Source organism: Homalodisca vitripennis, chromosome 7 (assembly GCF_021130785.1).
Source record: "Homalodisca vitripennis isolate AUS2020 chromosome 7, UT_GWSS_2.1, whole genome shotgun sequence".
Lineage (NCBI taxonomy): Eukaryota > Metazoa > Arthropoda > Insecta > Hemiptera > Cicadellidae > Homalodisca > Homalodisca vitripennis.
The window spans coordinates 2,857,958-2,882,252 of NC_060213.1; positions in this window are offsets into that span (position 1 = coordinate 2,857,958).

Below are 24,295 nucleotides of genomic sequence, written 5' to 3' on the forward strand. Positions count from 1 at the left end.
TAAACTTTTTCACAGACATTGATAGAGGTTTTAAACGATTCATGAGTTTGTCACCGGTTCTTTACTATTTTTAATTATTTCATAAATAGTTAATAGTAATAGTGTATATCAGAAGCATAGCCGCATCCAGTAAGGTTAATTTGAAAGTAGTAAAATAACTAACTAAGGTTTATGTTGAACTTTAGTAACTGGGCAAATGAGATAAAGTTTGGACCTAATATCACACAACAGTATTACTGCTAGTGAAAAAAGCAATCATGTAAGTCTGGAGAGGGAAAAAACCCTCCAGTGTGTGTACTTATTGCGTTGTTTCTCAGTTTCCAGCTAAGTTAGTTCTTTCTTTATAATATCTTGACGAAGTTCTGCTCTGTAAGTTCCTTCTTCCATTGAGACACCGAATCAACAGATAAAATATACACTTATATTGAAAAAGCCTCTCTCCAATTAAAATATAAAAAGGCTTTTAACTAGGTCTAGTTTCCAAACATGTTTTTCACAGAGTTATCCAGTAAAACAACAGGTAAGTACGCAAATCTACATTTCACGTAATCGACGTCACTGATATTGCAAGGAATACTTTAAGTCCATAGCTCAGTGTATAGTTGGTGTAAGTTTGTTAATATATAACTTGTATGAATGAAATGTGATTTTAACAATTTTTTAATTTCTTTTACAAGTGTAATCCATTGTTTTTAAAGTTACCATGAAAACTTTACATGACATTAAAAATAAACTTTAACGCTCGGTAAAATCCATAGAATGACGTTCAACATTATCAGACTCATTGTTGCCTTAGAGAAACCATACTTCACAAAATCACCATTCATATTAAACGTTATGACTATTATAGGTTATTTTATTCTACATATATCGTGCAGACAAATAGACTTATAGAGACGACAGCGCATGATTATCCAAAAGATGGCAGCCCGCACTGAAAAAGCCTTACGCCATCGTTGCTTAGTTGAGCCGCACGCAATATCGACAGAGCTCTGTCCTTAAATTATATACGAACATTTCAATTTCTTTATTACGGTACATTATGAGAGTTTATCCTATGCGTTTTATGTAGTATAAGGTTGTTATATTCAACAAATGTTGTTAGTTTTTGTACTTAAAAAGTGGAATTTGAATAAACTCTAATTTCAATTTATAAAATTGATTCTTAAAACTAAGAAAATTATTACCTGATGTTACTGTGTTGTACTGAGACTCGTGTGTACTGCCTTAATGTTGAGATGGATACGGTTGGTTATTATACGGAATTTTATATTATAATGAGATGTCAAGTAGAATAAAGCCTTTAAAATCTGTATTAAAACTCTGTGCCATATCAAAAGAGCTATAAGTTTAGTAAAGTTTCACTAATTATTGCATACTATATAACTAAAGTAACATATAAAAAGATGATACAGTAGACGAACAGACTTATAAGTGATACAAATAGTACAACTGCCTTGAAATTAACGCTGGTTTTACGAAAGTAACGTCCAATTAAAAGCTTAGATTAAACTTCCAATTAAACTTCGCTCTAGATATTGTAATTTAATGTTAATGAAAGCGTTGATCCTAAAAACAGCGTCGTCATTCTTTTATCTCTAATCTCAGATATTATAGGATTAAAACTTAGTTTTATATCACTAATTATTAGCTCTTGTGCCACAACTGTATAACTTAAAAGTTCCTTATGTGTAATCCTTATAATAGAACAGTAATTTGTTGTAGCTTACTTATAACGTAAGTTCAAGATCTAAAGATTATGCTTACTTCATTAAACAAGTTCATTTACAACAACGGTCAAAGTATTTTAAAGAAATGTATATAACGAAGTCAGGTTTAGAAATGTAAAATAAAGCAAAAACTTTAATCGTTACTATGATTGTCAACGTACTGGAAATTTCCCACAAATAATCCCAACTGTCAAAGATTTGAAATGTAATTGATCTAAAAATTATGTTAATCGCTAGATAATGTCTATTTGTAATGATAGCATATTCATTAACTCGTACATTCATTGTATTTGAAATAATTGTAATTCTAATTATGCTGGTTACCTTGGATTTTTTAAGATTTATTCATGAAGAGGTTGGTGAAGATGAGTCCTAATTTGTTAAGAAGAGAAACAACTGCAATTAAACTAAATTCTTACATTGTTAATATCATCCACAGATAAAAAACACAGATTTTTTTATTTAGGTTAATCGTAGCGTCATTAGTAATGTAATTACCAGCTTAGTTTGCCATTACCTTTATTACTAAGTGAATACAAATTGCATAATGTAACACATTACTATTACAGTAATGTCCAATTAGAATATTCGTTATGAAAATACGCTATACAGCTAATTTCTTGCTTAACTTCGATATAAACAAGCCGCAGACGATCACATACATATCCGCGGTTTTATGCACATTAAATCCAGTTGCCATTTTTGTTTTTAATAATTCGAGTTTGTTTATATTAAATAGTGAATAACTAGTTAACATGGAAATGTTTCACCACGGATTGGTTTAATTTAAAAGTAACTATAAACTAAACATTCTTAATATACTAAATTCTTTTGTATACATCCCCAACAAATTCCGTAGAATTCACAATACCTTTGAAATTTTAATTTATTTCTACATAATTATTTTTCAAGATATATTATTCATTAACACGACTAAGTTTAATACAGGTATAGTGCTCTCGCTATACTTCGTTATTTACCTGAATTAATGATCCATTGGACTCTAGTTGCATTCAATTAATCTCATCTTTGTCAGTGAGTTAAATGTGTCACTGTGTCTCACCCCTAAAATAAATGTTTTGTAAATTTTTTATGTTTGTTAATTCACTCTAAATATCCTGATTAACATGTTCATATCTGTCCATCTGTCACTCACAAGTCACAATTTAATGTCAACTCAACTAAACAAATAAGAGTATACCTGCGACACTTTTTTGCAACTGCCAGCTAGATTTCGTCAGTGCTTTTTGGTTCGGTACTGTACTTAAGTAATTCGGCGTCTGTTCTTTTATATTGTTGATTCACTGGCTTGGGGTGGATCGAGTAGCTCCAGGTTGGTGGTCATCATTATATTATATAAACCTTTTGATCTGTTTAAAAACTCAATTCTAATAATTACCAAGAATGCCCCGAAAGCCAAACCACAGAGTCATATTTGCTCTGTTTGCGTCAAATATGTTCTTGATGGGGAGGATGGTATAATATGCGACGCTAATTGCAATAGATGGTTTTTCATCCTGATTGTGTCAAACTTGACCGAGATGAATTTAAAAAACTTTTCTGCTGACAGGAAGAGGAAGTGGTTCTGCAATAGAACAGATTGTGAAGATAATGATTATTCTAATAATGATATAAACCCTATTAATTCCCCTTTCCATCCAATTGGCTTCGATGATGGACAAGTTAAGTAGTTTTAGCAACGAAAGATGAGATTGCCACTGTTACCTCTGGTATTAACGACATAAAGGCTGGATCTGCATAAATTGTCTAACAAAATTGAAGAACTTGAGCCTCGATTGAAGACTATTGAAGAGAGACTGGAATGAAATGGAGCAGGAAGTTAGGGGATAAACTCATCCAAGTAATGCAATAATGCCAGAAGATATTATTGGAGAAATTAATGATCGCTCAATGCGGGCTCGTAATATAATGGTTTATAATGTGGTAGAGAGTCGTAGCACTGTCATTGATTCCAAGATCACACTTGACAAGGAATTGGTGAGAAAACTTATAGCTTGCTGGTTTTGTACCTAATCTGGAGCACCAAGATGTGAAAGTATTTCGAGTAGGAAAACCGAAACCAGACTCAGCTAGACCAATGAAAGTAGTTTTCCAAAAGGATTACGAAGCTCGCCAATTTCTCGAGTCCTTTTCTGGAGATGCTGCTAAGGATATTGATACCGCATTTGGTAATATCAGTATATCAAGAGATAGAACTGCTAAAGAAAGAGTACAAATTTTTTTCTAACCTGAAGACTGAGCTGGAAGAAAGAAAGGAGAAAGGAGAAAAGGGATTTACAATAAAATTTCGTAATGGCATCCCAGCCATTATCAAACAACTTCCAAAAAACTACTAAATGGCAATACACACCTTCGCAAATCTCAGTTTAATTATCAAAATGTCAATGGTCTCAAACGAAACTGTGTATGTTGAAAGAATCAGACAATATATGCTTGCATAAAATACTTGTGTTTATCGAAAACAAACCTTACACCAGACATTCTTACTTCTGAATTAGGGATGCACAACTTCACAAAATTTAGATGCGATCGCTCATCATCAACCAGTATTAAAGAATCAGGAGGTGGAATCATGATTGCTGTTCATAAGTATTTCCTTGCTTCTGAGGTCAAGACCTCTATCATCAACGTAGAGCATGTGTTTCGTATCAATTAAACTTTCAGGACTAAACTTACTGATTGGTGCAGTTTATTTGCCCCCTAGCTCCCCTTCTACCTTGTATACTAGTTTCTGCGATGCAAGCTGAAGAGGCAAACTTGTCAACTGGAAAGAATGATCTTACTATCATAGCTGATGACTTCAACCTTTCCTCTGCAAATTGGGGCAATGCCACATGTACCCCCCTTCTTGAGCTTTACGTCACTTACTGGATACTACACAATTCCTGCAAATGAAAACAAATTAACAATATTTCAAATGCCAGAGGCGTTATCCGTGATTTAGTGTTCTCATTAATGCATGACATTGAAGTAATGAACTGAGAAGATTCCTTGTTGCATCAGGAATGCACTCACCCTGCTCTAGTCTTTGAACTTTCTACTGGCCCCCAAACTAAGAGAAAGTGTCGGACTTTAATTTATAATCTCCGGAAATGTAAATTGACTGAAGTATTCAATTGGGTGCAAAGACAAACATACCCATCATTTTCTCCCTTAGATGATGTGGAAGATAACTTTATTGACTTCTGCAATAATTTTAGGGAGACAATTATTAGGAATTGCCCTTAGAAGAGAGAGGAACCGGATCTCTTCCCTAAATGGTTTTCCAAAGAACTGAAAGAACTTATCGTCCTTGGGCTTGTCAATAGAATTTGTAGGCAGGGACTGTCTGCCTCTTCTCTCAAGACTCTTATGTTGCTCTGGTCCGACCAATAATGGAATATTCAGTTATTCAGTTGTTGTATGGTCTCCTCATCATATTGGACATTGTTCATCTTGGATGCTGTGCAGAGACGATTTATAAGGATGATTGGAGTCAAGCTCGGATACAGATACACAGAGGTTGACATTCAAGCAATGGAGCGTTGTCTAAATTTTACCAACTCTTCCATCAAGAAGAACGCTCAATGACTTGATGTTCCTTTACAAAATTCCTAATAAACACCATTGATTGTTCCGAGATACTTCAAATGATTGATTTCCCACGTTCCTCGGTCGGCGAGACATTTCCAGGTGTTTAACCCTCCATCATCTCTCGACAAACTACCTTTACCACAGCGCTATTCGAAGATTTATGTTGATTAGAAATGCAGTCTCTGCAGATCTGGAATTTTTTGGGATGCCCCTGTCATCATTTAAGAGGAGGGCAACACTATACTGCATGAGCTTGATTAGTTTATTGTTACATAGCCTGATGTCACTGTTATAATAAAATTATTCTTGTTTACTTCTATTATTGTTACATTTATACATAGTCTACTTACGTTTTCCCTTAAGAATATTATATATTTAATTGATCATTGTTGATCTTGTTTGTTTACTGTTAATTTGTTATTGTTTCAGCTGTTTTTTTGATCTGATTAATTTATAGTTATGATGTGGATGTAATTTTGTTGAATTTATTGATGTAAAGAGCAAATGGTAGTCATCAAGAAACCAAATATTGTAAAAAGGTGTATTGCCGTTCATTGTAATAAATAATAATAATAATAATAAAGTTAAAGAATATTGTAAGTTTTACGTCAAATAATTACTACGCCTAATAAATCAATATTACTGAGTTTTATACGAGTTTCTCGTAGAAAAAACACATATTTTAGAAAGCTGAAATGATCACTGTTTACAGAAAAAACTATTTTTCTATTTCAAAATATTTTATACAATCCTTAAAAAATCAAATCATAATAAATACGTATTTGCGGATATGAAATTTTTTGAACTATATATCTTTCTAGTAGAGCCGATTGCTACTTATACTAATTTAATGAATATAAATAAAAAGTCATTTGAAAGGTATGACAGGTCTTCTGATCATATGTAAGTTTGGTTATTTAAACACATATGTAAAAGAAAAAGCCAAATACAAAATAATTGAATCGTAAAGCGTAAGGGTTCTGTGGCGTAATGGTAGCACATTCACCCGGCAAGTGAGAGATCCGGGTTCGAGTCCCGGCGGAGCAAGTACTTTTTGTGATTCAATGTTTATTGAAATTAAATTAAATTAGGCTATTGCCACTTATACAAATGTAATGAATATAAATAAAAAAGTCTTTTGACAGGTATTGGGTTTTCCGATTATATGTTAGTTTGGCCATTTAAACACATATATGAAAGGAAAAGCCAATTACAAAATAATTGAATCGTAAAAAGTAAGGGCTCTGTGGTGTAATGGTTGGTAAACGTAAGGCATTCATTTTAATCAAGATTTTATTTTCGCCAAGAAGTAAATGGGGGCCATTTTGAGCATTTACTTTGAGCTTAAAAAAAGTTGAGGTAAGATTTCAATGGTAAGTTTAATTATTTTAAGTTTATTTAGCACTACTTAGTACTAAGAATAAGTGTGAACAGATGAGTTAAGAAAAATAGTGTTTTTTAGCGTAACTGTTCAATAAAACCTTGACAAGCCGTTGTTTCATACTGGATTGAGATAGAGACCTCTAGCCTGTGGCGTTGTTCTTCTTTTATATAGACCTTTAAAATGAATTGTCATTTAATGGGGGTTTGCATTTAAAAATTTTGACTTGACCCCCAACCCCCCATTTTGGATTGAGGGGCTAAGTTCTCATGTAGCGCAAAAATCATCATTTGTCATTATATAACTACCCTCCAAAGGATATTGGTTTGTTTAATTCCGTTCAAAAGTTAGAAGGGGGGGGTGGGACTTTTGGGACACCCGGTATATATACATACATACGCGTATATATACAGTATGTGTGTGTGTGTGTGTGTGTGTGTGTGTGTATATATATATGTGTGTGTGTGTGTGTGTGTGTGTGTGTGTGTGTGTGTGTGTGTGTGTGTGTGTGTGTGTGTGTGTGTGTGTGTGTGTGTGTGTGTGTGTGTGTGTGTGTGTGTGTGTGTGTGTGTGTGTGTGTGTGTGTGTGTGTGTGTGTGTGTGTGTGTGTAAGTATAATGATGAGGCAGTTTCCTTTATGAAGTTAGACTAAGACCTTGCACAGACTGTTAATCCACGGGATATTACGATGTCAACTTTCGCATGAAATTTCAAGAACGAATTCGATAACTGTTCATTTTACGGGATTTGCCTTTGAGTAATTAAAATATATCACTCACTGGGTAACATTTCTGTCTACCTGTGTGTGGTAAAACATTCTGCCTGTCTCCAGGATATAACGAGAATGAAATGAACAATAGTCTCATAATTTTACACTCAACTTTTAAGAAGCGTTTTACGCGTGGTATTCCATACTCCTACCCTGTATGCACTCAACCATGTGCTTAGAGTTTATTAATACATGAAACTTAGAAATCTTATTTGACATTAAAAAGAGTTATGTTTATTTAATAACTTCTATCAAGTAGGCCAATAAATGTTGCCATGACGACCGTATTTTACGATATACCAGCTGAATTAACTCATCCATAGAGTAATACAAGGCTTTTTGATCAAGCTTGAAACCCGAAACTTTATTCTCTGCCAGACTCAGACACTGATATTATACCTGTTCCTTTATTCGTTCCCACATTTCATCATAGAATAAATGTCAAATGAGACATTAAAAAAAATGTTTATAAATCTAATATATCCAATAAATGGCAATGGTATATTTGTTTAAGTAATTATTATTCAAAATAATTAAAAGCACCTAAAGTCACGAAATTCGGAGTTACATAAATTACGGGAGGTAGTTGGAACACATTCCAATACCTTTGATTTTTAAGTTTTGAATCGGTACCAGCTTTATTATACTTTACGAAGAAACGTTTAAAAAGTAGCAGATTGTTTTTTAGCTTGTATCAAATATATTATGTGTCTCTACTTTTATATTAAATATTTATTGATGCGTTTAAAGAGTGAATCAGAAGCCCGTTCACATGGAAATAAATAAATAACTTACTTAAGCTGAGATAATAGTTTAAATATTTTTTCTCCATAACGTTAAAATAAAACAATTACTTATCTATGTGTCATAGGTTTTTGAGCAGGTAAAGTAACAATTAAAACCTGTACAGTACTGTAGTAGTGTTTGGATATTTTAATCATATTAAAACTCAATCACGTAATGAATTAAACTTATCTTGATTGGCTATAATGAATGACACATTTAATGCCAAAGACTTGGGAAAATGAAACAAAGAAACGCTGAATTAGTAATGAGCTCTTCACTCTAAACAATCAAAATGTTCTTATTGAACATGAAAGATTATAGCTTTGGTTAGTGATCAATCAAGAGGATTAAAATATATCTCGAAAACTCAGAAATAACGAAGTTGCGAACTAAGGGAACTGCAGCTCTATTCAAACAGAGCGGTGTCCCACAGGAGGGTAGCCTAGGTCCGGTGCTGTTCATGTTGTACACATGTAATGTTCCCAGATGTGTGCAGAACTGCACATTCCATTAACACGCAAATGGTTGCCAGCAATACTTCTCTAATAAAACTGAGAGAATGACCTGTCATTTTCGCTGGGACTATTTTTTTAATCAGTGCTGATTAGGAAAATGGCGCTAAAATGGGCTAAAAATATTCATAGACAAGTGTCAAACTCTTCATATCTATAGCTAAGACTCTGATTTAAAACGTAGTAAGTGTAAGTCTCGATGGTGAGAGTTTGGAGGTAGTCGACAAGATAAAGTCTCCATCCGTCATGCTAAATCTCTGAGGTACAATTTTTAGACCATCTCACTCTTTCCATTCAATGTGGCTTTTGAAGTCTGATTGGGCTATCTATACTCAGAAATAAGCAGCCAAAACTTGTAAAGTTTGATCTTATGCAATCTCTGGGCTTATCAGTGTTTTGTACTGACATCAAACTTACGAAAACCGCATATCTGAGGAGGGTACCCAAACAGTACTAAGGATTCAGAACACTGCATTAAGCTTCATTTTCTGCCTGAATTGACTAGACCGTGTGTCTTCTTGTCAAGATAAACCTAACATGTTTCACAAAAGACTGAAGAAGCCACAGTATCTATGCGAGAGGCTGATCTAAGCACAGCACTCGCCTACAACTTCACTTCCTCAGAAAGGAAACTGGAAGTGGGCAGTAAAGCTTCTGATATATCTAAGGATTTATTCCAAGAACGATATTCTTCTAGAATTCCAAAAGATGTTAAAGTATACTTTTAAGAAGAAACTGAAAAAGCAATGATAAAACTTTAGTAAATTTTGCCATCATTTTTAAGGTATTTGCAGGCTGCACTTACTGTAAGTGCGTCTTTTCTCTGTCAAGTTGGAAATAAATTGTCCCAAAAACCATAATGTACTGAGAAAAGATCAGAGAAAAAGGTATTATTTTTTATTAATTTGATAAATCTATTTATTAGGTGAGGTTTTAATCAATACTTAATGATTATACAAAATAATTTGGTAGAAACTAGATAATAGTGGAAAAGTGATATAAACTGAGAACTAAGCACTTAGTTAAAACCTAACACAGGTTTACCTAATGCATAGTTGACGTGAAGAAGCATTTGAGGCAATTTAATGAATCTGATAACTTGCATGTAATTTAGAAAACGTAGTTATAATTATTATTATATACATAATATAGGCATATATGTAGAGTGATTCTATAGTAGATTCTTTAGTGCCAATCGTAGAGAAATATTTAATCTCATTGAAATTTTAAACAAGGATATCCTAAAATACTTAGTTGGGCATATATGCTTACGTTTTTTTAAAATAAATATTATAGTACTATTCAAAGTCAATGTTAAATTCTAAAATTTGAATTATGAACACAAATTATTATTAAAAATACATGAACTCCAAAAATAACTGTGTTTAGTTATCGTTTCAATTTTTGCCACGTCAATAACAACACATGCAGCAATTTTTAAAACATAAATTTAAACTTTTTTAACAAAAAGGGATTGCATCTATTTGAAAGTATAATTTACAACTCAGTCACGCTAACCGGTAAAGTTTAAATTAAATGAGTTAAACCCAGATGTCATAATAGACCTATCATTCAATATTGCGGTTCATTTTACCTTATAACGGCTTGGTTAGGAAGATAGTACTATTACTCTTCTGCATTAAATCTTAATCTACGCACCATTAAATTTATATGTATGCGTAATCTATCATTTGTTTAAATTACGCAATTAAAATTTTCTATGTATTAAAAACTGTTCAAAATCATAAAGATGTATAATAATATTATACATATACATAGTGTATTAGAACTAGTGAAAGTATATATCTTAGACAAATATATGTTTGCACTGTTCGTGTTTGAAAGGATCAAGACGCCTAGGAAGAAACCCTTCGCCGGAAATTAAAAGGAAGGAGAAAAGCCTCTGTAAGGAAAACTCCCCTGGGTGCACGATCTCTTGCATAACGGTAAGAATATTTCAGTAGCACGTTTCGATTCAAAAAGTATTTGTAGAAATATAAATGTATCAGTCCTTTAATAATTTATCTAGTATTACGATGGATATTATATTCAACAAAAGTAAACAACCAAAACTAAACAACTGAATTATATATTTGCCTACATTATTTTATCATGATTTGTATCATATCATGTTAAAACCACAGAAATATTAGATACTAATAGTTGAAACAGCCGTTTGCTTTTGTTCAGTGTGATAGTTAACATATGGTTACATATTTAGTGTTTAAAGGGGTAACTTTCATAATGTATTGGTTTATATTTAGCATTAGTTTATAGGCAAATATGTAAAATTGGTTATATTTTCATGTGTATAAATACATGCGTCTTTAAGTTTGCACATAACAGAATAATAAGGTTAAAAGTGCACTCAATGGTATATATATATATATATATATATATATATATATATATATCTCAGTATAAATAATAATTAAACAGGAATAATAGAATTCCAGGCTATTATTAACAGATATCTAGGATATCAGAATGGACTATGACATGATATACCATGTTGCGGTGCGATCGCAATTACCGGGCAGGTTGTGATGGCGACCGAGTAGGCGGTGGTGTCGCTATCTATATCAAGCGCAGTGTTATGTTTGAGCGACATTTTTTGTTCTCTTAGGACAAGAAGCTTAAAAATTGCACTTAGTCCTGTAAGAACCTTTGCGCTGCTTCCAGAGTGACAGGATATTCAGTATGGTTAAGTTTAGGGAGTAGGGGCCGCCTCCTATTGAGATCCATGAGGAAGAATTAGGGCACTACATCTCAAAGTCATGTCTCCCTGGAAGAAGGGGAGGCCAGCTCCGAACCAGCCTCTCCAGTCAAAGCAGGCAGGGTGAGGCACACCCTTGTTGAGGCTATCAAGGACCTCTGAGGTTAGGGAACAAACCCCACCAACTCCAACAGTCATCTCCCACAGTAGACTAAATCTATCGAATTGCCCATGAACCCCAGAATCTCGACATTTGCGGTTAGTGATGTGACATCCCAGACATCCATAAGGTTGCCCAGGTTGAAGTGACACATTTGTTTTTGCTGTGCTCAGTGGTGGGTTCAACTGGAAGGTATAAACTTGCCAGAAGTCAATCCTGGTGGGTTAAAATTCCTGGAATGGAATATATCTGTGTTGACTTTAGAGGAGTAAAGGTAGGCGTTTGGACACAATGTCCTATTCTTTGAAAGCCTCGGTATCTTGGACACAAACCTCGGCGAGACTAAATTGCAAATCAAGCTGTGTGGCAATAGTCTGGCAGTGTGTGACAAAGTGAAAACTTTGGGAGTAATACTGGATTCAGGCCTCACTTCAGTGACCACGTAACATATGCTACACAGCGTGCCTTGGGTAGACAGAGAGGTCTGTATAAATTTAGAAATAGGCTTCCAGAGTCCGCAAAGCTGCATATCATGTAGTCACTTACATTGCCAATGTTTTACTACTGCTACCCCGCATTCGGAAACAATATCGGGGGGGGGGTGCTTTCAGGATTCAAAAGTGCCAAACTCGGCCGTTAGGTTCATGTTATTGCTTGAATCGGCAGGAACATGTAAAAATATGCTTATATAAAAGATATGCATGTGTAAAAGTCCATCCCCTTTAAAGAGAAAGTCGGGTTAGCTCCAATAGAAGACGTATGCAGGGTCCTGACAAACTTCATGACTCACAAAGTCCTATGTCTTGGAGAGCCTCGGTATCTTGGACACAAACTGTCGTATCGGGAAGAGGTCACACAAAGGAGCACCCGTCAGGACCGAAAGATTCACTTTCCTCAAATGCGGCTTGCGATAGGGAGGAGAAGTTTCACCTACTTTGGCCCAATCTTGTACGATCATCCTGACACCATAGTATTATGGTGTTATTATGTTTAAAAAGAAAACGAAAATATTATACAACAGCAGCAACTAAGATGTTAATAAAGGATTTGCATATTAAGTAGTGGTTTTGTTATATTAGTTTATACGTTTTAGAACTGTTATATATTTTATTTACATAATTTTTATTTTCTGTATTTGACTTCTTTAAAATATGTAATTTATAGTATTTAACTGTTTTTTTTATCTTTGTTATAGTTTTTGTGTTGCAATGTATGTTATTGTTATTTAGTTGATAAGTAGTTTTTAGGCATATACCATTTGACGGCAAGTTATTCTGAAAAACAGTTTTGTACTGAGAAACGCTTAAGAAATAAAAGCATTTTTATTTCTTTATTATTTATCAATGAGAAAAGGTAGACAATTATTGTATTCAGGAAAAAGAGTAATGTAAAATACAGCTAAAACAACACATACAAGTGTCGATTAGTCATAAATTTGGATGTGCCCTTCGTCATTACCAAACTGTCGATAGAGTTTTGTATCGATTATAGTGTTTATTACTATGTGCCATTTGCCTCACTACCTATCTCGATACATTACGATGCAATAATTTTGTTTCAATTACGAGATATTTACAACAAAATATGAAAATCCCAAAAACATAACTTGTTAGCGGTTTTAAATATCCGAATAATCTTTTTCGGAAAATTGTTTGTTTCCTAATTGTAGTTAATTTGAAATCATACATTGAACACATTCACATTAAGTGAGTCTCAAAAATATTTAAATGTTTTGCGGTTAAAGTTTTGTAACCATTGATTATCAGCTATTGCAATAATAAGATATTCTTTCTTTGTTTATGTGATACTATGTAACTAGCACCACACTCGTATTTGGTGACTTACATCACTTTGGTACACAAAATATCTCCTGTATAAAATTCTAAAAAATATATGTTAAGATCAAAAGGCTTATAAACAAGACACTATAACCTATAATTTCAATTAACCATTGCATCATCTAAAGGCTTATATTAAATCTGTGTAAAACTAAAAAAGGAATTTCTTTCTAAATCCATTCCTTTGGCTGTTACATAGGATCATAGAAAGAACTATTTTATTTCAATTTTAAAATAGTACTATTTGACTTTGAATTACTGCCCAAAAACATAAACATATATATAAAGAAGTTCGTTTTGTTAATAATCAATTGCAAGCTCAGGTAATAATTTATTTGTTAAATTTCAAAGTTTATATCCGACTTTTAACTAAAATGTTCAACGATTTTATAATAAACATAATTGCTTGTTTTATTTTTAAATATACAGGGTGATTCAAAACTAAACGGCAATCTCTCGAGAGCTTATTCTATAGCTAAAAACAAGTAAAAAAGTTCATATAACCATATGCCCGGAAACGCTTCGTTAGCGAGTTACGCCTAGCGAAAGATTTCGCCCGGATTTCAGAACCCTTGGTGAAGTCAGGCCGTAATAAAAATGGTAAAGGTAGTTACAAAGATACAAATACGATTGTTTTTTATGTTTTTATATCTGAAAAATTTATTACAATTCGTCCCAGAGCTGTAAATGCAATACTTTCAGAGATATCTTACGTAAAACACAAGAATTGGTGCAAAGGAAATAACACATTTTTGTGTTTAATGTAAGATTACTTCCATAAATGTTAAATAAAGGTCATTTTTTTCTTAAACATATTTGTAGAACATTTAATTCTGAAAAGATTCATGTGAATTACTTAGGAAAAAAATTAATAATAGGTATTGAAATTTAGCTTTATTTAAAAATAAAACAAACGCACAAAAATGCATATTCTTATCTGCATAAAATATTAACTAATGTTTAGGTTGTGAGTAACAGCTGATCATTTATTCAACACTTTTTTATTGTCATATTTTCTTTGCAAAGGTTGGCAATATCAGCTGATCAACAATTAAGTTCATGAAGTAATATTTTGAATAACCTTTATGGAGGTTTTTGTATTGTGGCGTGTGAAGATTGTATTTTGTGAGATCCTGTGATTATTTGGAAATATTTTATACAAGTGTATAAAAATATTTTATTAAATATTTATTTTTAAAATATTTTATTAAATATTTTTATAAAAGTGTATGTAATTATCTTAGTAAATAATGGCAGATAATGTAAATGGTATGTATTCGTTTGAAGAGTATACGGACATGATACCGATTTACGGCAAAGTTAACAAGAAATGGTTTAGCTGCAGTTCAGGAATATCGTGATACTTTTCCACATCGAAGAACACCTGATCGCAAAACATTTGAAGCTGTGGGAGAGACGACTTAGAGAAACTGGTAGCTTTAAACCGAAGCGAATAGATACTGGTCGTCAACGTAGCGCAAGGAACTATAATAATGAACAAGCAATAATAAATGCTGTAGAAACTATCACACCAACCACAAGCACCAGACGATTATCACGTCAGTTTAAATATTTGCCAGTCAAGCGTATGGCGGACACACTTCATGAAGCACAGTTGTACCCATTCCATATAACACGTGTTCAAGACTTATTACCGCAAGATCTTAATAAACGGAAGATGTTCTGCCGCTGGTTATTAAGAAGAAATTGTTTACGACATCAGTATTTTCTTCGGCGTATTCTCGTTACTGATGAATCCTGTTTTACTAGAAATGGAATTGTAAATTTTCGTAATACCCATACTTGGGCGTACGACAACCCACATGAAACTGCGACGAGGCATTTTCAACATACATTTTCAGTCAATGTATGGCTTGGTGTTCTGGCTGATAATTTGATTGGTCCATTTTTCCTCCCTAATCGACTTAATGGAGTAGCGTACTTAAATTTTTTAAGAACAAACCTGCCTACTCTCTTGGAAGATATTCCTGTTCAAAACAGAATAAATGCATGGTTATGCACGACGGAGCACCTCCACATTTTTCTAATGATGTGAAAAACTATTAAAAAGATACATACGGTAGACAATGGATTGGTCGAAATGGACCAGTAAAATGGCCACCACGTTCTCCTGACCTCACGCCAGCAGACTTTTTCTTATGGGGTTGGATGAAGTCAATTGTTTATTCAAAACGGATTAACACCATAGAGGAGTTACGTAATCGCATTACAGAGGCGGCAGAAACTATCAAGAATGCTCCAAACGTTATGAAACGCGCTAGAAAAGAGTGGATTCGTCGTGCGAAAACGTGCATTGCTAACAACGGAGGACACTTTGAGCAACTATTATAGGTGATTATTACAGTTTTATAAAAGGTAAATACATTTATGGTTAATGTTCAGTCTAGAATAAATGATCAGCTGTTACTCACAACCTAAACATTAGTTAATATTTTTATGCAGATAAGAATATGCATTTTTGTGCGTCTGTTTTATTTTTTAAATAAACCTAAATTTCAATACCTATTATTAATTTTTTTCCTAAGTAATTCACATGAATCTTTTCAGAAATTAATGTTCTACAAATCTGTTTAAGAAAAAAATGACCTTTATTTAACATTTATGGAAGTAATCTTACGTTAAACACAAAAATGGTGTTTATTTCTTTGCACCAATTCTTGTGTTTACGTAAGAATATCTCTGAAAGTATTGCATTTACAGCTCTGGGACGAATTGTAATAAATTTTTCAGATATAAAAACATAAAAAACAATCGTATTTGTATCTTTGTAACTACCTTTACCATTTTTATACGGCCTGACTTCACCAAGGGTTCTGAAATCCGGGCGAAATCTTTCGCTAAGGCGTAAACTCGCTAACGAAGCGTTTCCGAGCATATGGTTATATAAACTTTTTTACTTGTTTTTAGCTATAGAATAAGCTCCCGAGAGATTGCCGTTTAGTTTTGAATCACCCTGTATATCATTCTACTAGTCTAATTTATCACAAATGTTAATACATGTTGTAATAAATAACTATTAAATGGCTGTACTGCAATAATATAAAATTCACAAATGTATTAGCTACACAATTTCTTGCTTTAGTGTTCAACTTAGAACATAGAGTACCATAGGATATATACATTACAAGTACATACAAGTTACATATGGAAAGGTACATTAGCATTGTGGGCATGAGAGTTTGTGAACTTACTCAATATGCCAATGTCCGCGCCTAAATTGATTGCCTCTGATTTGCACCTCAAAGTTCTCAGACCACACCTCTACATATTGAATAGCAGCGAGATGTATCACTGTTTCAGTTCCGGAAGCACAAGGCCAACGTTGTAACTATAAAGCTACTGTAAATTTAATGAACTGTTCTGCGTTTAGTAGACGTAAAATAAGATATAGGGACTCGAAAATTGCCATATTGGACATTAGAGTAAAATCACTCTCAATATACAAAATTATCCAACACAAAAATCGACCTAGAATTTTTCATCTTGAAACTTTCATATTTCAGTTCAACTTTCAGTTTTATATTTGAAACTTCATGTATAATTGTCAGTCTGTAGGTTAGTTCGTTCTTGTAATAGTCTGCGTAGTGTTAGACAGAATTACATATTTCCTCAACAGTTTATTATATATTATCGATTGTTTATACATTCGGAGATGCCCTTCGTCATTACCAAAAACTGTCGATAGAAATTTTTAGAGATTATGGTTATTATAACGTGCCATTTAACTTTCTCACTATCTTGATGCTATACTGTAGCGTTTTTAAATCTACATTGGTTTATTTTTTTAATTAAAACTTAAATTAAATGAAAATTTTGAGAAAGGAATAGTGGGATTTAATTTTAAATCAGATTGTGAGAAGTTAGGATAATAACGAATATGTAATCCTTTGGCAAGTTACTACTGGTAGTTTTAAATTGTTAGGAAGGATGTTCACTGCCTTGAATTGATCAGAGCTTGTCTTGTTACGCCAATTGTTCTCCTAGTTGGATACAGCTGGGCCAACGAGAGAACACCGCCATGTCCATCCGAATTGGTGGGGAAGTATATAAGCGCCAGCTCATAATTTTCGCCCTTCTTTTGGTAATTTTCGTGAATTAAGTTGATTACAGTATGCCGTGTTTCTAAAATTTTTCTGCGAGGGATTTTGAGGTAAGCACCAAATTTATTGTACGTTTTATTGAAATAGTCTTCCAGATCTGGTATTAAATTAATTTTGTTGTCTTTTTTATAGGAAAAAATTAAATTCATAGAAACTACAGAGCAATCTGCATAATTAATTCTCGAAGAACACTAGAGCATAATAGAATCTTACAAGTTACATTTGGTTAAAACTTGCAAGAAAAGTAAACTAAAATTGAACTTTGTTAATAACTTTAATTGAAGTTTGGAAATTTAGTAATTTATTTATATTTGATTGGAACTGTATTATTGTGAATTATTATTTGGTAATTAATTGAACTTTAATAATTGTTTGAGAGAGTTGTATCTGAAATAGCATAGACTTGAAAGTTAAGGTACAACTAGTGGAAAGAGAAGTTTGATTTTTTATTTAGAATTTTGAGTGAACTAAAAAGTGAACTTCTTTAGTTATTTCCAAGTGGTATTTGATTTTTATTCGATAACTTTATTATTTTTTTTTTAGAAGAGAGCTCTGATTTTTAGTTCTATATTTTTATTTCTTGCCAAAGGACGTTTTAAATTTACCAAACGGTTTGTCAATTCTTTGTGGAAAATAGAGTGATGAACATTCTGAAACATTGAACTTATTACTTTTGCCAGTGTAAAATAAATCCATTATTTTTATTTAGAACTGTGATTTTTATTTTAGAAAAACCAGATAATATTTAATAGTTAACAAATTAGTAATAAATTTTACTGAATATTCACTCGGAGCTTAATAATCATAAAATATTTTATATCATCTTGGATGTCAGAATAATAATTAATATGTACAATTTATGTCGTTATATATACAAAGCCAGTAATTTCGGAATATATATATATATATATATATATATATTGGGCGCATACTCTTTTATATCTCACTCTTCCAATATACGCTCCCAAATTGAATTAAATTTAAATTTGCTAGTATATTAATGGATTAGCCCGCAATATCCATATGGACACAATAGTGATAGTGATCCATCACTCCGCAGAGTGATAATTTTTTTTATCAGGGCTGATATAGGTTAATGTAAATAAAACACACGGTTTCTTCTCAAAGCTACATAATAAATTTAACAGTTTAATTGAAAAGCCATAAAGGCAATAAGCTTGTATAAAAATTAAAGTGACGATTTTCAAAATATAACTGCCGCTACCAACTACAATGATAAAAGGCTTTTGTCCACACACCGGCCGTCAATAGTGACATGTATTGGACATCCATCAATCAATACTTTACTAATTTTAAAGTATAAATAATATTCTGTTTGTAGCACTGACCTGTGTTTACCCAATTTTTATTCTTAATTTTTTTACAAACAATAGCTTAAGGATTTAAACTAAAAAAATGAAGATTTTCACTGTAACTAGCATACATGTATTAACGCTTAGCAGATTTTAATAAAAACATATCATTGTAGACTATAAGAAATCATAAACTGAATTTGAAAGAATGTTTTTCCCAAGCATCATTTAAAAGTATGAAACTATTTTTAATTTTATATGATTTATTTACACAAGGAATCTCTTAGGATCAGAGTTTCATCATTTAAAATATTTAACTCGATTCATTAAATTTGTTTTAACCAAAGTTTACTTGAAGTTCCAGGCATTAACAAACTTTGCGAGGTAACCGCGTTACACCTCATGTTAAACTTTGTTTGAACTCTCATATTGTGTTGTTACTTTTCCCTCCAAAATACTTTGTTCTGTAATTTCAAATATTATCTAAGTCATTAATAAATAATAAAGTTTAACTAAAATTAAAATACATAACTTCAATGACTGATACATCAGTATTTATACGGATCTTTCCTTGTCTCAATTAGTAAATGAAATACATTAGGTGACGTGTATTACTTTAAAGGTTTTATACTTGTGATTCTTTCGTTCGGGTATAATAACGTCAAACCCATGATATGTTGAATTAAAAATAAATCTTTCTTTTATTTGGGAAAAACTTTAAAAACTGTATTGTGTAATATATGTAGGAACTGAAAGCTGTATTGTATTGATTTAATTATTATATATACAATGTTGATACAAATAATTAAGTCACTATTTACTTTACTAACAACAATTAACTTACTCACTTATAGTTACACTAACTCTCCGCTTGTTAATTTTCTATAATCTGATAATTTCACGGATTTCTGGCGTACACGTCTGTCTAAATAAAATATATTTCGATTTTACCAGATCTCTCCACATATATGTCGGTGTGATGTTACATATTTCAGGAGTGAAGTCTTTGACAGTGTCAGATTACAGACGATGAACATGTAGAGAATATATTTGAGTATTAATACAGAAAATACTATGTTAACCACCAAAGCTTGAGCTATGCACACTATTTCAACAAACAATTATTCCTAAATAAATTTAACAATAAGGAGGACTAAATCTTGCAATAAAATTAACAATAAATATATAAATAAATACGTACAATAAATTGGAATATTTTTTTGGAAAACCATAGCTCCATAAACTATTACTTATTACTATAACGTTTACAAACTCTACGCACACACAATGTAGGAATACGCAGCACCACATATTGCGTATAAGGCCTTACTGAGGTTCCATGCATCATTTAAAATCTGCAGCTCAATTCATCTTTGAGATTTAGTGAGTGATTGGCATTAACGACATTCAGTAAAACTCAGCCATTGGATACACACCATATTAGAAACCGCTCTTGTGTGTACAGAAATGAAGTTTCATAAAAAATTCATAAAAAGATTACATATGGAATATTTCTCGAGATACTTTGCCTTTTTCACTCCTTTGCTCAGTAAGTTAGGTTTTATAGCAGTATTCAAATAAACGTTTCGGTAAACCAGCTTGGGTAATGCAACGTAACTCCTGTCATTGAATACAGTTAATTTAATTTTCTTTTTTGAGTATAAAAAGTCTCACGTGTTAAATTATCATATTATTGTACACAGTTTGTTCTAAATTTTATTTATTCAGCTATTTTCTTGTTTCCATTGCGGTTAGCTATAAGTCTATTGAAAGTATTCGCTTTCGATCAGCCAAATCCCATGGAAGGAGATGGGTCAAACAAAATGTTCCTTAAGTATAAATTATGCTTCACGCAAGTCTATACGTCTGCAATTTGAGATATCGGCAGACAGGAAATGAAAATTTACCAGCCCCACAAGAGGATAGCATTCGTCAAAGTTTAGCCAATTACTATAATTAAAGCATCATTTATAGTTTTCATTTAATCAAAGTACATGTGTTTTCATATAGACGATGTTTTAATCGTGATGTATAAAGTTAACATTTGTACTGTATAAGATTTCTAAAAAGACAATTATTAGGCGTGCTTATTAAATACAAAATGTAAGAAATCGTGATTATTATAGCCCTCTAAAAATATTCCAACTCAAAATGAATACAGTCATATAACATTTTATCGTATTGCACATCAACTTTTGTGGTTCTTAAGATTCTACAATCTACCGTAACTTTTTTTATTACTTTTTATCTGAATAACACAACCTATTTGAACCACATCAGTGTTTTCTGTACCGCATGATTTTTACTAACATGGGATGGAAAAAATAATATTTTAAATTTAATTTGCTGTTTTATTACACCAGTAACTGTTTGTTGTTCTTGTATTTTATGGTTGTCGTTTTTATATCAATACAATACTTGTTTTCAGTAGTGTCACAATGCAATGTTTTGCGATGGATTTAAGTACCTTGCATGCATTTATATTATTTGGTTAATGATTGTTAGATATTTACTTATGAATATATTAAGTCAGTTTTCATTGCATGTGAGATAGCTAAGAAGATCAATCGAAGGGCAAAAAGAAAATAATTTCGGTCTGACCACACGATTTATCAAAAAACTAACTATCCTACAGACTAGACATTTTGCATACAACTTTGCGATGCTGTAGTCGCTACTTGTTCAGTTTTTCTTTTTTATTGGACTAGTTAAATTACCACCTTGTTAGCGCCTGATTTATTAGGCGTGTTTTGCTGTTGCCTAAGTAAGGATTACATGTAAGTTTTAAAAGAAGATAAATGAATAAGTACTAAATCAAACTATTCCGTACCAGTTAAAGTGCGCAGGTTTACCATGGATTACTAGGTTTACTTACTAATCAGACTACTCTCCTCTGTGTGCCAGATACATTGACTAACCAGAGTCTCGAGTGAATGCCAGTTTTACCGCTCTTGCATATCTACTTGGTTACCAAGATGTAGTGACGTCATTAAAGTTTATGGCATCTGACGATCTTCATTCAGAGATATAAAACCCTACAAGATCCAGCTGAGACAAGTTTGTCCTAGTTTTGTCAATCTACACTAATTAATTTGCTTATAGTTGTAAAACGTTTGAAGCTGGTTTAGTTTGTTGCTAGTTACAAAAATATCTAGTTTTTTACAGCAAACAATATTTAAAAAATGTTAGAACATTACAATAATATGATCGAGTCATAAAACTTAAAAACTAGTTGTAGATTTTGGAAGTCGACATGAAACGCACGTCGTCGTATTTAGAGGGAAACACATCCTTAACTTTATTTATGAGGAAAAGGATGAAATTAAGGAGACATCGATTAACCATCCAAAAGCAGGAGGCTCTAATAGAGAGGTATTCTATCAACTATATTGTTATTGGCCAAAACGTTTAACTAGTAATATATTATTAGGGTTCTTTGTACCTTGATTAGGCATGTATTGTTTCTTTACATTTTCAGAAATGTATAAAATGTATTTAAATAAACAGAACATATTTTCTGTACACTATAATAAAAAAGCTCATTTGTAAAATATGCAATGTTTTAACGAGTATATTTCAGGGTTTGATAAATAAATAACAATACCTAATTAATCTATATGAAAGAGTAACTAATGAACGTAACACTTGTAATACTTTTTCAATTTACTCCTATTACTGAAACAGATGTATTAAAAACGTAATTATACAGAAATAAATAAAAGTTTAATGTTTTTTTTTAATGTTACAGAGATTTTTGTGAATGTAGATGTACGGAACTAATAATAGAATACAATATTTTAATAATGCATTGGTTATAATTATTTCTAAATTTAATTCAATTTTCGATTTAACTTATCCGCAATGGCCAGTTCTTTATTATTTAAAACAATACAAACTCGAATTATTTAATAACAAACTGCAAATGGATTGAATGTATATCAAACCGTTAAATATTTAATGTGATTATATAATGTTCGTTCATGTCGTAGTTAAACAAGAAATTAGCCACGTGGCGTATTTTTAAAACGGATATTCGATTATTATTTTAATTGTTAATTTAATAATAAATTACATGAGGTAATTGCTTATTTACTTAGTAATTTAGATAATGGCGAACAAACCTTGAAATTGGATTATTATTGATGCTACGTCTGGTTTAAATTCAATATCAAAATTAATGTTTTTTTTGTAAGTTTGGATGATTTTAACAATATGAGAATCTAATTATGATTGTTCCTATTTTTATAGCTAATGTAAAAGTTTCCTTAAAAGACAAAATGACTTTATAAATTTATAATACAAGGGCAGGCATATTTGATGTCTTTTATTTTTTTTATGCACATCGTTATAAGTCACTGACGAATAATGAAGTAAACATTGTGATATATCATTGCGAAAATTTATTTAAAAGGCCATTTAATATAGTCAAGGAGTTTTGCAATATGAAGTGGTTGTGAATAATAGTTTAGTGTCATTATGAACCGTGATATTACTGTTATAATTTACTAATTTCTGGAGCTTTCAAGTTTGCTTTTAAGATTTGAAGTACATTGGAAATTAGGGTCGTCAGTAATATAATATGTTTTTTCTATTGCCCTCTTTCAGAAATATAATAATATGCCCCTTTTAAGGTCCGTCTGGACAAATTGTTATTACAGTAAATCTTAAAACAAAACACAAACACCGCCAAAACTAGTATTACACTTATTTTACAACTCGAGATTATTTATTTAAAACGTGATATTTTTAAATGGACAAAATAAAATAACGTTTTTTATCACTTATATTTAAAATAGTTCTGAGAGTTAGGTATTATTTTTCGGCCAAATGCCTGGAGTACAAATTTCACACAACATTTTGTTACTTTTTCGTATTTAAACATCAAATTTCTTAAACAATTTTGTTTAAAATACTTCTCCGCGTTGATGTAAAAATAATTTTCAATAAAGTGAATACCATTTTGAATCGTTGAACTACTATCATAAATAAGCTACTTAAAATGCCTGTTCTATTTTAATGATTACAAGTAAGGAACTTTTAAGTAAGGCAGTTGTGGCACAATAGCTAATAGTTCGTTTTAACCCAAGACTATCCGAGATTACAGATAAAAAGAATGACGTCGTGACGTTGTTCTTAGACTCTTCCTGTAACATTTAATTGCAATATCTTGGGCGAAGTTGGTACTTTTAATTTGAGATGTCTTTAATAAAACCAGCGTTCATTTCATAACATTTGCATAATTCTTTTACTTATAATTGTTGATTTGCTGCATCTCATTTTAAAATTTGACTTTAATTATATAATATGCAAATCATACTTTAATTTATGAAAAGGTACTAATCTAGTGGCTGTTTTTAAATTACACAACTGTATTA